This window comes from Acipenser ruthenus, chromosome 12, assembly GCF_902713425.1.
Source record: "Acipenser ruthenus chromosome 12, fAciRut3.2 maternal haplotype, whole genome shotgun sequence".
NCBI classification, from domain to species: domain Eukaryota; kingdom Metazoa; phylum Chordata; class Actinopteri; order Acipenseriformes; family Acipenseridae; genus Acipenser; species Acipenser ruthenus.
The window spans coordinates 25,074,615-25,091,443 of NC_081200.1; the positions used below are offsets into that span (position 1 = coordinate 25,074,615).

The window sequence follows — 16,829 nt, forward strand, 5'->3', positions numbered from 1 at the left end:
AGTCGGTGTAGTGGTTTGGCTTTGTGGGCAAAGTTGTGCACAAATCTGCGGTAATAAGAGCACAGGCCCAGAAATGCTCGGACATCTGTAGGTCTCCTGAGGACTGGCCAATCACGTACGCGCTGAATGTTGTCCGGATCTAGAGAAAGTCCATCTCTGCACACAATGTGTCCCATATATTTGACAGCTGTTTTACAAAACTGGCATTTTTGGGGGTTCAATTTAAGACCAGCTTGTCCAATGGAGACCCCTGAGGACAAGCTCCTTCAAACATTGAAAGGTTGGTGGAGAGTTTTTAAGTCCCATCGGCATGACTTTGAATTGATAAAGGCCATCTCCTGTAGAAAAGGCTATCTTCTCCCTGTCGGCTGGGTGTAGCTCCACCTGATAGTAGACACTGGACAGGTCCATAGTAGAGAAGAAATTTGAGCCAGAGAGTGCATCGAGGCTGTCATCAACTCTTGGAATAGGATGCGTGTCAGTGATGGTAACCGAATTTAACTTTTGGTAGTCGACACAAAATCTGTAGGTGTTGTGCTTTTTTTTTCACCATTAGCACTGGACTTGCCGAAGGGCTCTGACTGTCTTTCACTACGTCTTGCTGTTTCAGTTCTTCTACCTGATGGTGGATTTCAGTTTTCATAGCAGGAGAGGTTCTGTAAGCTCACTGACAAATTGGTATTTCGTCACTAGTCCGAATCTTGTGGGTGACCAACTTCGTGCGTCCATAGTCTCTTGAGTGTTGACTGAAGACATCACTGAATTAATCCAAGAGTCCTTGAAGTTTTAACTGTTGGTCAGGTGTCAGCTCTAGAACTGGAAATGGCAGGAAGAAGGCATGTTTTCTGTGGTGAAGAGGAGTCAATACTCACATGACAAACAGAATGTTCATTTTCATGACTGGTGCCTGTTACAGAGTAAAAACTACCAATTTGAGTTCCACTGTACAACGTTACTGCTTGTAAGGTTGGATTCATAACTTTAATCTTGACTGAGCCCATGTCAGCTCTAGTTACAGTCCAAGCAAAACCCATGTTTGAGTGGTCAGCATAGTAAGGTTCAAACACTCCAGTATATCCATGAGGCAGAATACCTTTACACAGTGTATCCAGCTTTGCAGCAATCACCATCTCTGATAAAGCTGGAACTGTGACTGTGGAGGAAACAGCAGTATTGCAAAGTTTAGGAGCATGTTGGCAAAGTTGTACAAAAGAAACTGCTTCAGTTTGAAGTTTGAGAGCCATGTCACAGGTGTTAATGTGTCAATCACAGCACCCTGTTGTACTAGAAAGTCCCAACCTAATATAACAGGTTTAGAACAGTTGTGAATTACTTGAAATGAATTGGAAACATTTTTCTGTGTAATACTTATATTAACATTGAGTGTGCCAACAGAATCCAAGGTATCTCCTGAAATTGATGTAAGAGGAATAAAGTGCTTAGCAATTGGTTTCCTTCTTAGTGCTGGAGTAGACATTCTGAAATCTTCACTCAACAGGGAAACATCAGCTCCACTATCTACAAATGCATGCACTAAGGTATCCTCAGTAATAACTGGCACAAACTGGGTGGGGACATCAACAGTCTCAGGTTGTATTTCAGTTGTAGATTGTGCAGTGGAGGACTCAGTTCTTCAGTTTTTGGGCTAGCTGACAACTGGCCCTCATTGCCAACTAATGATAGTTTCCCTGAGGATTGTGGGGAGGCCGGTCAGGTGAACGAAAGCGAACATTGTCAGGGCTTGGAGATCTATAAGCAGCATGTCTTGATGTAGCTCTGTCAGGTGAGCGTCCACGGTGTCTGTGATGCTCCGGAAAGGTAGGCAAACCTTCATTATATGATTTGCGTGCTGTAAAGCTGATCTTGGTGGGTCTTCTGTCTATATGGATCTGACTTGTGGTAACGAGGAGGACTTGGATCCCGGAAATCACCACTGTGAGCTCTGCCGAAAGAGCTGGGATGGTTATCATCATACTGTTGGTGTTCACAGTAACTTTCTCTAGGCTTACCTCGATATCTGCCAGTTGAATAATAATCATGGCACTGTGTGCATTCTGGAGTTGGGCTACGGTGGCGTGCTATACGATCATATGAAGTACTGTGCCGTCTCTCCCATCTTTGCTGGTGTATATCCAACTGGAGTTTATCCAAACGGTCAGTCAAGCTTTCAAGTGTTTTCTGCATTTTAGCCATATCTCCAGAATTGGCTGCGTGAATAGCAGGAACAGCAGTAGCTAAAGGCACAGGACCAGTAGTGGTGGTTGCACTGGTTAGTAAATATGCATTGAGCAATGGCATAGGTGTTGACATAATAGAGGCTTGCTGTGGAGAGTAAGCTGAAGTAGAAGTTGGAATTGTAATGTGACTGGCTTGATGTGCTTGTTCAACCTGCACTGCAATTTTTAATGCTTGTTCCAAAGTCTGAGCACCTTGTTCATGACAGCAAAGCTGCAGGTAAGGTTCAAGTCCAGCAATGAACCGACAGAATTTCTCTCCATTTTTATCATTTTCACCGTAATCTGAAAAAGCTTCTTGTACCAGGCAAGTGATCTCAGCAGCAAAATCCTCTAATGCTTCTCCTGGAAATCGTGGACAAGCATGAATATAACTCTGAAAGTTAGCGATAAATGCTCTCTGTCCAAAAACTGCTTTCAGTCCGTCTTTTACTTTGTCATAATCCTCTTTTACTGTTGCTGGCAGGCTATCCCAATAACTAAAAGCAGCACAACCTAGGCGTGTGGGCAAAAATCTAGCCAGACTTTTATCATCAGTTTGGAAAAGCCTCAACAGCAACTTCAAATCTTCTGCACCAGCGCAATAAATCTTCCTTCCCATCACCCATAAATACAGGTGGAAAATCCACTTTAAAGTGATGTACAGCAGAAGATTCTGATGCCTCCATATTTATCATACAGCAGCTGCCTTGTTTGCAGAGCTTAGTTTCGTTTTCACTATGTTTTTCTTTTTTAAAAATTTTGTTGTTTGTTATTTCTTTGTGTTACTTTTGTTTTTGTCTATCTTCTTTTGTCTTGTTGTTTGCATTTTATTAATTTATTTACTCGTTCATTAACAGAAAAATGTCCCGAACTACTGAATTGTAAACAAACGGCATCCATTTGCATTAGCAGTAATTAAACAGCAGCTTTCCCATATAGCTTCCATGCCATTCAATGTTACTATTACAGATTTTAAGCAGATGAAACGCTTGGGAAATGCAGAGAAAATACAAGCTGATTGTCTCATTGAAAAAAAATACATCGTCCGCCATGCGTGTGACACAGCATTCTCTCCCACCGCTCTGTGTCACTGCCATGACTGACAGGCGAATATTGACGGGCTGCTGCCCTCTTCCTGCAGCACTTCGAACACATCAGAAGAGTCAGTAGGTTACAGTAGGTTAAAGTGTATCTTATACGCCACTAAAATGTGATTAATGTGGATCATGGACCACGCCTACCAGAAACACAACCTTTTTCTACCACGTCACACATGACGTATCAAAAGGGAAACAGTTCTCGACCTGTATGTCTGGTCTACAGGTTTGTGAGATAAAAATAATAATAATAGTAATAATAATAATATGGTGAATACGTGCGTGTGCGGGGTTGCACAAACTCCAACCTGTCAGGGCATCAGGTGCATGCCTTTCCAGGGATAAAGAGTGCTGTATTTCACTCCTGGGTGCAGTTTGTACAAGTCAAAAGAGAGGACTTCACCACGAAATCCGTTCACCAAAAGAATTCTGTTGTTTGTGGTGCGCACTTTCTCGACAGTGATTATCTGGAGGGCGACTTACTTGAATATAGCATGAGATTTAGAAGCAAGCAACAATTCAAGTCAGATGCGGTACCTTCAGTGCAAGTCAAATGTTTTTTTTTTGTTTATAAATATATCATTGAGGTTTTATAGGAAACCACCATGAACACACACACACACATATATACCTGTGTTAGCCCAAATATAAGGCAAGTTTTTTGAGGTTTTTTTTTGTAATGAAAATAAGATTTGAAAAATACAACTCGCCTTCAAGTCAAGACTGTTGCGAAACTGCGTATTGAATACAGTATACAGTATACAGGAATGAAAATGGATAAAACTAGCAACAATGATCATGTGGAAAACAGTGGATTGAAAAGGGGTCAAGTATCAAAGGGATTACGAAGATCGTGGTCATCAGAAAAGCTGATTCATCTAGCAATTATTATACTGCTGAAAAATATGTGTCACCTAAAACAACACAGGCGGGGACAAAACAGCTGCTATTGAACTCCCACTCAGAGGAAATCGTTTTGTGGACTGGGCTGTCTGTTTCTTCATTTCCTTGCTTACCTAATGAGTAATTAAGTTACAGTATTTCAGTTACATTACTATTTTTGACAGAAACCTACGGTCATAATATCAGCACTATATAGAGACTTTAATTATTGTGTGTGCATCATCAGGATACAAAATATATAAATAGTTGTTATGACATTACCATATTATTATTATTATTATTATTATTATTATTATTATTATTATTATTATTATTATTATTTATTTCTTAGCAGACACCCTTATCCAAGGCGACTTACAATTGTTACAAGATATCACATTATTTTTACATACAATTACAGGAACGGGAGAGAGTGAGGAGGTAGTAATAATAATAAGAAGAATCAGCAATTGCTACGTCGTGCTGGAGGACCAGCACGGTACTTGTTTGTTTAGTGTTCGTCCCTGTGTGTTAGTGTCTGTTTGTTTTGGTTATCTGTCTCTTTATTTTGGCGTCAAGTGCCATGTGCTGTTTTTTGTTTAAATCTTTTATTTGTTTAATTAAACATACTGAGCGCCGCAGCATCTCAGTTTCAACCCGAGTACTGTCTGTCTGTGTGTGTTTTTCTTTCTGGCCTGACGTCACCCCTACAGCCAGCCTGTTCATACAGGAGCAGGAAGAGAAGGGGGAGAGGAAAGCTGCAACAGCAACTGCAGCAACAGCAGGAGCCGGTCGGGGATGACGGCTGGGAGGATGAGGATGCCAGTCGTCCTACGCCTGAGTGGGAGGAGTCTGAGCATCTAGCGCCCAGATGGGGGGACTGCAAGCATCCAGCGCCCAGATGGGGGGATCACGAGTGTCCAGCGCCCAGATGGGGGGATCGTGAGCGCCCAGATGGGGGGATCGCGAGCGTCCAGCTCCCAGACGGGGGGACCGCGGGAATCCAAAGCCCGAGAGGCAGCTGTCCCCACCTACACCAGCAGAGGAAAAATGCCTGCTGCCTCCACCTCCACCAGCAGAGGAAGAATGCCTGCTGTCCCCATTTCCACCAGCAGAGGAAAATGCCTGCTGCCTCCACCTCCACCAGCAGAGGAAGAATGCCTGCTGTCCCCATTTCCACCAGCAGAGGAAGAATGCCTGCTGTCCCCATCTCCACCAGCAAAGGAAGAATGCCTGCTGGTTTCACCTTCAGAGCCACGCCAGTCCCCTGTAAGTGAGGGAGAGCCGCACCAGCCCCCTGCAAGTGAGGGAGAGCCGCACCAGCCCCCTGCAAGTGAGGAAGAGCTGCACCAGCCCCCTGCAAGTGAGGAAGAGCCGCACCAGCCCCCTGCAAGTGAGGGAGAGCCGCACCAGTCCCCTACAACAGGGGGAGACTATACACTGCTCCCACCTTCGTCACCAGGAGACTACACACTGCTCCCACCTTCATCACCAGGAGACTACACGCTGCTCCCACTTCCACCACTAGGAGGAGAGCAGCAGGAGCTGCCTCTGCCTCCGCCACCTTCACCGGCAGGAGCAGAGCAGCAGCAGCTACCTCTACCTCCGCCACCTCCATCGACAGGAGCAGAGCATCAGTCCCCTGCAAGTGAGGGAGAGCCGCACCAGTCCCCTGCAATAGAGGGAGAGCCACACCAGTCCCCTGCAAATGAGGGAGAGCTGTACCAGTCCCCTGCAATAAAGGGAAAGCCGCACCAGTCCCCTGCAACAGGGGGAGACTACATGCTGCTCCCACCTTCGTCGCCAGGGGACTACACGCTGCTCCCACCTTCGTCACCAGGAGACTACACGCTGGTCCCACCTTTGTCACCAGGAGACTACACGCTACTCCCACCTCCGTTGCCAGGAGACTACATGCTGCTCCCACCTCCACCACTTCCACCACTAGGAGGAGAGCAGCAGGAGCTGCCTCTGCCTCCACCACCTCCACCGCCAGGAGCAGAGCAGCAGGAGCTGCCTCTGCCTCCACCACCTTCACCCGCAAGAGCAGAGCAGCAAGAGCTGCCTCTGCCTCCGCCACCTCCACCAGCAGAGGGTGAATACCTGCTGGTTCCGCCTCCACCGCTGTGGGAGGACTGCTTGCTGCTCCCACCTCCACCGCCAGAGAGAGAGCAGCAGGAGCTGCCTCTCCCACCACCACCAGAGGGTGTATGCCTGCTGGGTCCAATTCCACCCGCAGACTACACGCTGCTCCCACCTTCGTCGCCAGGAGACTACATGCTGCTCCCACCTCCACCACTTCCACCACTAGGTGGCTAGGGCTGTAATACATAGAGTGAATTTAAAGCCTGTAACTTTTGTTTCTCTGCAATGAGGATCGATAATAAAAAAAGTTGTTTTTTTATTAGAAGCTGTGTTACCGTCTGGCATTTCATAAAATTAGTTTTGACGTGATGCATCTGAGTATTTTCTGCACTTCATGTTACAGGAAGTTACTTCCGGCTGTAAAAAGGCTATCTCAGCTTGACACAATACCTTGTTTCCACTATTTCCATACCGTGTCAGCATGATACTTAAACAGCACAGTAATGGAAGCATCCCAAGTTGTCCCCACAAAATATATAAATCTGTGCAGATAACAGAAATTATGCAATACGTACAATGGTAACACATGGTATCGAAGACCAGTCAAGATGGATATGTTGAATTCTTTTTTTTTGTTTGTTTTTTAAGCAATGGTTTTACATTTATTTATATTAAAAACACTTATAGGAAAAACAATCATAAAAGACAACGTAAAGCCCGCTATAGAAGATTTACATTATCACTCAGAACAATATTAAGTTATATAGTTACATTGTAAATTCACATTGGTTTTGCATAAACACTCTTTGACAATAACATTCTGTTTAAATTTAAATGTAATTATTGATCTTTTTACAGAACATGTATAAATTATTGAATTATTGAACTTCATGAAAAAAAAATTAAAATGACCGCAAGCAGAATAAAAATATATAAATACCATGATTGTTATCACAGTAATAAAAACAAAAAGGTCTTGGATTTTAATGAAATTGATTATCAGGACTGTACTCATACTTGACATAGACACATGTTAATCACACGATTTCTAGTTATAAAAACAGGCCACTGGACAGTCATAACTAGTGGTCTGAGAATAACTTCTGCCCAATACATCAACATTTTCCAAGAAGGACAGATGTTCTTTAAAACATTGATGTATATTTACTTATGTCGAGCATATGTTACATATGATTACATCATAGTTTAACTAATTCCTACTATTTCGATGTAACCAATATGGTTTAATTTGCTATTTTGAAAACCCCTTTTTTGGTTTTATAGTCTAATGATTAATCTATTGAGTCTAGAACTCATTCATTCTGTTGTAAATCCATATTGTCTGCTCTGTACTCTTGTAATACTGTACTTTTATTTATTTAGACCAAACAGCAAATATTGGTCGAGTTCTGATTCAGAGGATGAATCTATTGCTGTACCACCAACTCCACCAATACCTCCACCTGTCATGCCTCCTCCTCTAGCTCCAGTGAGAAGAACGTTATCAATGACCCCTACCCAGCCCTGGACCACCACAGAAGGCCTCTGTCGTACACTCCTATGAGGAGCTCAACAACTGATCTGCCTGGAACATGTTAGTTATAATTCATTTATTCATAACTTTGAACAGTCAAGGCCAAATTCATTCATTTTATGGTTAAGGGAGGGGTGAGGAAATCTAGGCTTAATTTTGATAGGCAGTTTAATTGAGCAATGATCTTATTTAGACAAAATGTTTTTTACTATTTTGCAGCTGTAGAAAGGCATATCATTAAAATGTTGGTGGACCTGGAAAAAGTTAATCATAACAACAGATTATTAACTCAGATAATAAATAACCTTCAAATGCATAACAGAAGTGATGTAGATGAAATATCTGAAGAGGTGACACTAACAATTGTTGACAGTCCATCTTTAGATGCCTTGGAGGAAAGGCTAAAAAAACAACAGTTTCAAAAAACAACTTGTCAGTACTACATTGACGTATTTATCAAATAATTGGATTGCTACATAAATATAAAACACTCATCAAGGAAGCCTTAAAAATTTTTTTTTTAAAACAGCGTGATTTTCAATGGGGCAAAATAAGAACTAGGTTGCAAAGTAATTTCTAAAACCTGTTTTGGAGGAAATGGTATTCCAATGGTATTTGCATCTATGATCGACAAGGGGATACGTCTTAAAAACATCTGTTAGCAAGTTTCACAGCATACCCTGATCAATCACTGAGGTACGCTACAATATATATATATATATATATATATATATATATATATATATATATATTGTAGCGTACCTCAGTTCCCGCAGGCAGGCGCATCACACAGGGCGAGGCAATCCACACACAGGCGGAGGGCAGGCGCGAACCCGGGACCTCTCGCACTAAAGCAAAGCGCCGATACCGCTGTACAAAAGAGCCGGCTCCTTTGCAAGAAGCGTATATCGGGCTTATGTCTTTGTGTGTGATTATGTCACCCACCAACCCTGCTGCTGCCTTCCTTCGTGTACGCTACAATATATATATATATATATTGTCTTTGTTTTTTTTTATTTAATTATGTCTCAATCCTAAAATTTTAGGTGCTGCAAAACATTTAGCCATAGCTGTACTTAAAACTGAATCAGAACAGGAAGGCTTGGCAAAAATTGAAAGTTTCTAGAGATATTTGTATTTTTGCCCCAGTGGCAAAAATGTTCTGGCTACGCCAATGCTCATGATATAGGCCTACTGAAATCTCTTAGATTTCAGTATGTCATCAACATCATAGTCTGCGGCAGGTACATTTCACATACTTGGAGCATCAATTTTTATTTATTTTGGTGCCTAAGGATGCGGTAAATACGAGGGATGGGATGTCGATCCCAGAAGAATTGATTCCGTTTTCGTCAAGTTTCAGAATCGATTCTATTTTTTGGTACAAAATGGAGTCGACTCCAACCCCACGATCGATTCCAAATCTTGGAATTGAAATTAAACAGTTGGTTTTTATTAATTTTAAAATGTATTATTCAATTCACAGTCATTATAAAGTTCCCTTGTTGGTGTTAGTTATCATCTGAGGTATCAAATGTTACTTGTTACGGAATGTTGCGAATCTACTGTGCATTCATTCAATCATAGGCGCAGTCGAATCTCTCACGTCAATCATGTGATTCGGTGGACGGTGCAATTTGACAACAACAGCAGCAGTAATTTCGAAAATATCAGCTGTGTGGCGTTTCTTTTCATTTGTTGACAAAACACATAAGAAGGTGAAATGTGGCATTTGCAGAAAAGAACTTGCATACAACAAAACAACATCGCCAATGTGGAAACACCTTGGAATTTTCCATCCGACAAAAAACTTGGCATGTTTAAAATCAAACCCGCAGGTGTGTCTCTCTCAGAGTGGTCAAAATAAAATGAAAATATGTAATTCACCAAATATCTAATACGTAATAACACTGTACCAATGTAATTATATATTTTAACAGCAAACATAAATGTTTTTTATGGACAAAGGGGAGACCATACACAGATAGAAATGTGATGCAATACCATTTTCCAAGCCTACTATGTAGCAGTGGCTGTCGGCAGGTAAACAGGGTATGCAGAGAACTTGTCTTTAGCTAAAAGTAAGTTAATCAGATTTTGTTGAGGTGTTTCGCATCAGTATTAACTAGGATATAATTATTTAATTAATTGTCGGGAACGCATAGAGTGCAAGCAATGATAAGCTGAAAAAATAAGCTGTTCAAAATAAACTTTCCCTCCAGTGTACATTCTCGGTCATGAATCAAATAAGGATTTAATTAGACATCGACAACGTAAATGTTATTGATGTTCTATATGAGGCAAAGTGCATGAGAATGAAGGGGGTTGTGATTTCTGTCATTTGTTAACTCTTATGAGCACGTAACAAGTAGGTGAAGATATATTGGCGGATCCATCATAAACTGATTCCAATGGTATTTGCATCTATGATCGACAAGGGGATACGTCTTAAAAACATCTGTTAGCAAGTTTCACAGCATACCCTTCAGGGAACCAGGGAGAGAGGCAGATAGATAAGTTCCTGCTTTTTGTAATTGTAACCACTACATTTGGTGACATTGTAAGGTGGTGTTTGAATTGGCTGAGTTTGTGTGTGATTAGTACCAGGTGAGTGGCTAAATTGATTAGCAGTTGATTTTGCTATTTGATTGGTTTCCACACAGTTGAGTTGGTTCTTTTGCCAAGCAGGGGTAACAACATTTATTCAAGCAGCTTATTTTAGCGCCAGCACGAAGCGCCAGCCAACAGAAGAGCCTCAACAAAAGAGCCGGGAGTCTAGCTGTGGGAGTCCAGCGAGGGGAGGCCTGCGCTGAGACGCTGTTCGACTAGATCCGAACCTACCAGCGCTCTGGAAGAAGCCATCTACTAGTCAGGTCTGTATCCTCCACCCCACTGCTCCTACTGTGCCTTTTGTCTTGCTTGTCCTGCTATGACTGTCTCTCACATCCCTGTTCTGTCCTCCCGTCCTCGTCCTCTGCCCTCCCTCCGCTGTTGCTCCTCCAACCCCTCTAACCTCATTTCTCTGCCTCTCCCCCCCTCCCGCACACTCTCTGGTGCACTCTGGAACTGTCACTCTTCTGCTAACAAAGCTGATTTCATCTCTGCCTTTGCCTCCCACCTCTCGCTCGATTTCCTTGCTCTCACTGAAACCTGGCTGTCCCCTGATAACACTGTTACTCCTGCTGCCCTGTCCTCTCTCTACGTCCTGTCCCATACCCCGCGTCTCACCGGACGGGGAGGTGGGACGGGTCTTCTCCTCTCTCCCTCCTTACTCTTTTCTGTCCCCTCTGATCTCACCTCCCTCTCTGTCACTACCTTTGAATTTCATGCAGTCCAACTAACCTCTCCCTGTCAACTCCTGCTCATTGTTTTGTACCGCCCCCCTGGGCCTCTCACTCACTTTCTGGATGAACTCGACTATCTACTCTCCTCCCTCCCCTCTCTGTCTACCCCGACTGTCCTGTTGGGTGACTTCAACATCCATCTCTCCAACCCCAGCCACTCTGCTGGATTCCTCCCTCTCCTTCACTCCTTCGACTTCTGTCTCTCTCCGTCCCCTCCTACCCACAAAGCTGGCCGTCAACTGGACCTCACCTTCTCCAGGGCCTGCTGCCCCTCCAACCTCTCTGTCACCCCCCTGGACCTCTCTGATCACTATTTCATCTCTTTTTCTCTGTCTCTCCCCCCTCTCCCTGCTCCTCCTACCCCCACTGTCACCTCTCGCCGTAACCTCCGCTCTCTCTCCCCCTCTGTCCTTGCCTCCACTGCTCTCTCTCACCTCCCTCCTATCGACTCCTTTTCACAACTCTCCGTAGACTCTGCTACCTCCACCCTCTTCTCCTCACTCACCTCCTCCCTCGACTCCCTCTGTCCCCTCACCTCCCGACCCGCTCGCCCCTCCCCTCCCCATCCCTGGCTCTCCTCTGTGCTCCGCTCGGCAAGAATCACACTGCGATCTGCTGAAAAGAAATGGAAGAGAACCAAACTCCCTGCTGCCCTAGACCTTTACCGCACTCTTCTCTCCTCCTTCTCCTCTACTCTCTCCTCTGCTAAATGTGCTTATTTCCAATCTGTAATCCAAGCCTCCACTAACAACCCACGTAAACTATTCTCTACCTTCTCCTCCCTCCTAAACCCTCCCCCCCCTCCTCCTCCCTCCTCTATCTCCCCTGACGACTTTGCCTCCTTCTTCTCTTCTAAAATCTCAGATATCCGCAAACTCTTTAACACCTCTCCCTCCCCCGCACCCCCTCCTGCTCCAACCCCTACACCCACTACATCCCCTACTAACTCGCCCTCCCTCTCCACCTTCTTGCCCCTCTCAGACTCTGACCTCTCCTCCCTGCTCCAGGGTCACAAACCCACCACGTGTGCCTTGGACCCCCTCCCCACTCACCTCTTTCAAGCTGCTGCTCCTGCTCTACTCCCCTTCATCTCCTCCCTCCTCAACACCTCTCTACTTTCTGGCATCTTCCCCTCTGCCTTCAAAAAAGCCTCTATCACTCCCCTCCTCAAAAAACCTACCCTCGACCCCACCTCCCTCCAGAGCTACCGTCCTGTCTCCCTCCTACCCTTCCTCTCCAAAACCCTCGAGCGGACTGTACACCGCCAGCTCTCTGCTTTCCTGTCCAACCACTCTCTGCTTGACCCTCTCCAATCTGGCTTCCGCTCTGCTCACTCCACTGAAACCGCCCTTCTCTCTGTCACCAACTCACTTAAGTGTGCCCGAGCTGCCTCTCTCTCCTCTGTCCTAATTCTCCTCGACCTCTCTGCTGCCTTTGACACTGTTGATCACTCTATTCTACTATCATCTCTTGCTGACCTGGGGATCTCTGGCACTGCTCTGGCCTGGTTCTCCTCCTACCTCTCCAACCGCACTTACCAGGTAACCTGGCGTGGAGCAACCTCCACACCTCACCCTCTCTTGACTGGAGTCCCCCAAGGGTCAGTCTTGGGTCCTCTCCTGTTCTCTCTCTACACCCGCTCCCTGGGCCCCCTCATCGCATCCTATGGTTTCTCATACCATTTCTATGCTGATGATGCTCAGATTTTCCTCTCCTTCCCCACCTCTGACTCCACCATCTCCTCCCGTATCTCTACCTGTCTGTCTGCTATTTCCTCCTGGATGCACTCGCATCACCTCAAACTCAACCTCTCTAAATCTGACCTCCTTTTCTTTCCCTCCTCCTCCCCCTCCTCTGATCTCTCTATCTCTGTTCCTCTGGAATCTACCACACTCTCTCCCTCTTCCTCAGCTAAAAACCTTGGAGTCACCCTGGACCCCTGCCTCTCTTATTCCCAGCACATCTCCACTCTGGCACGCACTTGCAGATTCTTCCTGAGCAACATCCGAAGAATCCGACCCTTCCTCACCAACTATGCTACCCAGCTCCTGGTCCAGGCCCTGGTACTCTCCCGCCTAGACTACTGCAACTCCCTCCTGGCTGGCCTCCCTGCGTCTGCCACCCGTCCGCTCCAGCTCATCCAGAACTCTGCTGCTCGCCTGGTGTTCTCTCTACCTCGCTTCGCCCACGCTACTCCACTACTCCGCTCGCTCCACTGGCTCCCGATCACCGCTCGCATCCAGTTCAAGACTCTTGTACTAGCCTACAGATGCCTTGATCAGACTGCACCCAGCTACCTCCAGACCCTCATCTCTCCCTACACCCCCACTCGACCTCTCCGCTCCGCCTGCACTAGAAGACTGGCTCTACCTCCGCTACGCTCCCCTGCCTCCCGAGCCCGCTCCTTCTCCACCCTTGCTCCGCAGTGGTGGAACGACCTTCCTACAGATGTCAGGACTGCCCAGTCCCTGACCACATTCCGGCGCCTCCTTAAGACTCACCTCTTCAAACAGCACCTGTAGAACTCCTCTGTTGTATCCTGGGACACTATCACCCTTCATTTAAATATGCTTTATTTTGCTCTTATCTGCCCCCTATTTTACTGCATTTAATCCTGTACCTCAGAATATTGTAATCTCCCAAGTGTTTAATCTGTTGTATTTTGTACTTAATCATATCCTGATGTAACTATCACTACTTAATCATATCCTGATGTAACTTTCACTATTATCTGCTGTATTATTGAATTGTGGTTTGTCACACTTGAGAATTATTGTATTTCTTGTTCTTATTGTATGACTTATATTGTAACACTTGAATGTATTTGTATTTGCTTGCGATTGTAAGTCGCCCTGGATAAGGGCGTCTGCTAAGAAATAAATAATAATAAAATAATAACCCTGATCAATATTTTCGTTGTGACTTTCTTTGGTAATGGCAAATGTCAACCATGAATTTTGTCTTTTAAAATACAGCTCTAATCAAGTAGTCTACCTGTCGTTAGGAATCACAGGAAACCGAAACCATGGAGTCTGCCCCTGGAACGTCAGCAGCAGCAGCCGGATTAGCTGCAGCAGCAGTATCCACGGTCATGCCTACACCCGTCCAGTAAAAAGCCAAAAAGCCAAAAACCCACCAACCTCAGCAGACTCTGACATCATATTTTGTAAAGGCTCCTTATTCATGTGAGTAATGTTTTAAATCACATTTTTTATGTTTTTAATCATATTGTAGTACATTTCTTATATTTTTAAAAATAGCATTTTATTATTATATTAAAGATTGTCTTTTATTTTAATTTCATTTGTTTTCAGCTACTAGTTTGCCAAAGAAAATGCTGGACAAAAATTGGTGAGCTGATTGTCAAGGACAAGCAGCCATTTTCCATTCAGAGGTTTTGTCCAGGCACTAGACCCTCGATATCAACTGCCTTCCAGACAAACTGTTGTCAGGCTCATAGAGGGGCAGTATGAGGAGACAAGCAGCCCCGATGAAGGCATTGGAGGTATTTAGAGATTAACAATGCAATTGTCATTCAGTATTTAAGTTAGGTAATTATTTAACTTTTTTTTGGTATCCTTTGTGTCCATTACTACTGATATGTGGACTTCAATCAATATGGAGTCATCCCTGGTTCTTACTTCCCATTACATCTCTCCAGGTGGCAATTTGGTGACAAAACTGCTGGATGTTCACAGGTATGACTGTGCTGTCTTGTTTGTTAATGTACTCTGTAATTAGCTTTTTGCTTTTTGACTGGGCAATTATTTATATCCACTGCTGTTTTGACCAATATAAAATAAATCTTGAAGTACTTATTGAATTAATTTCCTTCCAGGTTCACAGAACGCCACACCTCAGATACAATCGCAACATGTCTTTATGGCATAATTCAGAGCTGGGGGCTTAGTGGCAAGGTGCAGTGTGCTGTCACTGACAATGGCGCCAACATGGTTGCTGCGATTCGCAAGCTCAACCTGCGACATATGCTATGCTTTGCCCACACACTGCATTTAATTGTGAAGGACAGTCTGGCAGCAGTTGCTGATCTGGAAGAAATCAGAGAGGTCAAAAAAATCATGGGATATTTCAAAACCAGCACCATTGCTAAGGAAAAGCTGGCAGCTTTGCAATGTGATATGAAGCAGCAGGAGCTGAAATTAATTCAGGAGTTGGAAACCAGGTGGAACTCCACATTTCTTATGTTGGAGTGTTTCGTGGCAGTCAAGGAGCCTGTCTCAGCTGCCATGTCATCCCTGGATGCATCTCTTACGATGATCTTTCACCAGGAGTGGGCGACCATGGAGTAGGCAATAAAGGTATGTATATTTAGATTTGAAGCACTGCAAAAACCTTGTTGTTGTTGATTTTTGATTCAGTCAGTATAAATTACTGCAATCCAGTTAATTGTTGTACATGTTGTACATCCCTACCCTGCAAATTAAAGAATGCATTAAATGAAGTTCAACACTGTAAGTAATTACTGACAATATGTATTTCATATGTCAATGTTTAGATTCTGAAGCCCTTCTTTGTGGTGACGGAGGAGATGTTGGCTGAGAAACATGTGACGGCATCAAAAGTTATCATCCTGGTGAGGAATCTGCAAAGGATAACTGCCACTGCTGCCCAGCAGAATCCACCTGGGACCACAGCACACAACTTGGCAGATGCTCTGAACAAATCAATTTGGAAGAGATGCCAGGAGTCAAGGCGGTGAGAATTATTTGACTTGTAATAACATGGTCAAACAACATGGTATTTTGGGCTTTCAAGTAGCATTGATGACAAGTAAATAAATGCTGTACTCATAATTTTTTCCCTGTCTATTACAGCTTCTTTGGCATTACAACGCTTTTGGACCTGCGTTTCAAAGCTCTTGCCTTTGGCATTTAAAGAAATATGGATGAAGCCGTTAAAGCACTCTCCACAGAAGCTTCACATCTTACGGAAGCAGGGAGCTCTCAGACTGTTGCGACGGGGGCAGACAGTACCGAACCTGATGACGTCTGGAAAGAGTTTGATGCAAAGGTTTGTGAATAGGTCCGTAATACATATATATGTGTTGCTCAAGCTAAGGGGCATTCAAAGGCCCCAAACCTGCACACAGTTTGACATTACAATCGTGAAAGAAATGTTATACACTTATAGCGATATGAATCCTTCTCTGTTTGTTAGGTAACACAACAGAATCCAAATAAGGACTGCCACCGAGCTCAAGATGTACCCCCGAAGTCCTCTTCAGTTTTGGAACTCGGAAGGTGTCAGATTCCCCCATCTGATGAAGCTGGTGTGGAAATACCTGTGTATGCCAGCGACATCAGTGCCGAGTGAGAGGGTGTTCTCAAGACTGAAGGCCAAGGAGGACAACATGACTCTCTTCCTGTACTGCAATGTGTAGTTGAAGGAGAAATTATTGGTGTGAGGTGGTTAGTAAGAAAATAGTTCTTGTTGTGTGAGAATTGCAATTATTTATTGGTTTGTTTTTAATAAAGTAGTTAATTTTGTGTGAATTGTGATTATTTATTGGTTATTAGTTTAATACTTGTATTGCTATTTTTATTGCAATATATTTATATGTAGGTATCCTAAAGTATTTGATTAACATTCAGATACCACAAAATATTCAGAACCTTCAGTTTTTGTTTATTCTGTTTCTGTATATAGTTCG

At 44.1% G+C, this 16,829-nt stretch overlaps 1 long non-coding RNA gene across 1 annotated transcript; it reads left to right on the forward strand.

The window, feature by feature from the left end:
• The first annotated feature begins 15,337 nt into the window (after positions 1 to 15,337).
• LOC117416717 (uncharacterized) lies at positions 15,338 to 16,610 on the forward strand. The gene is made up of 4 exons (XR_004663866.2): positions 15,338 to 15,477; positions 15,675 to 15,874; positions 15,994 to 16,189; positions 16,337 to 16,610. It is a non-coding gene; the product is annotated as an uncharacterized LOC117416717 (long non-coding RNA).
• Positions 16,611 to 16,829: the final 219 nt, after the last annotated feature.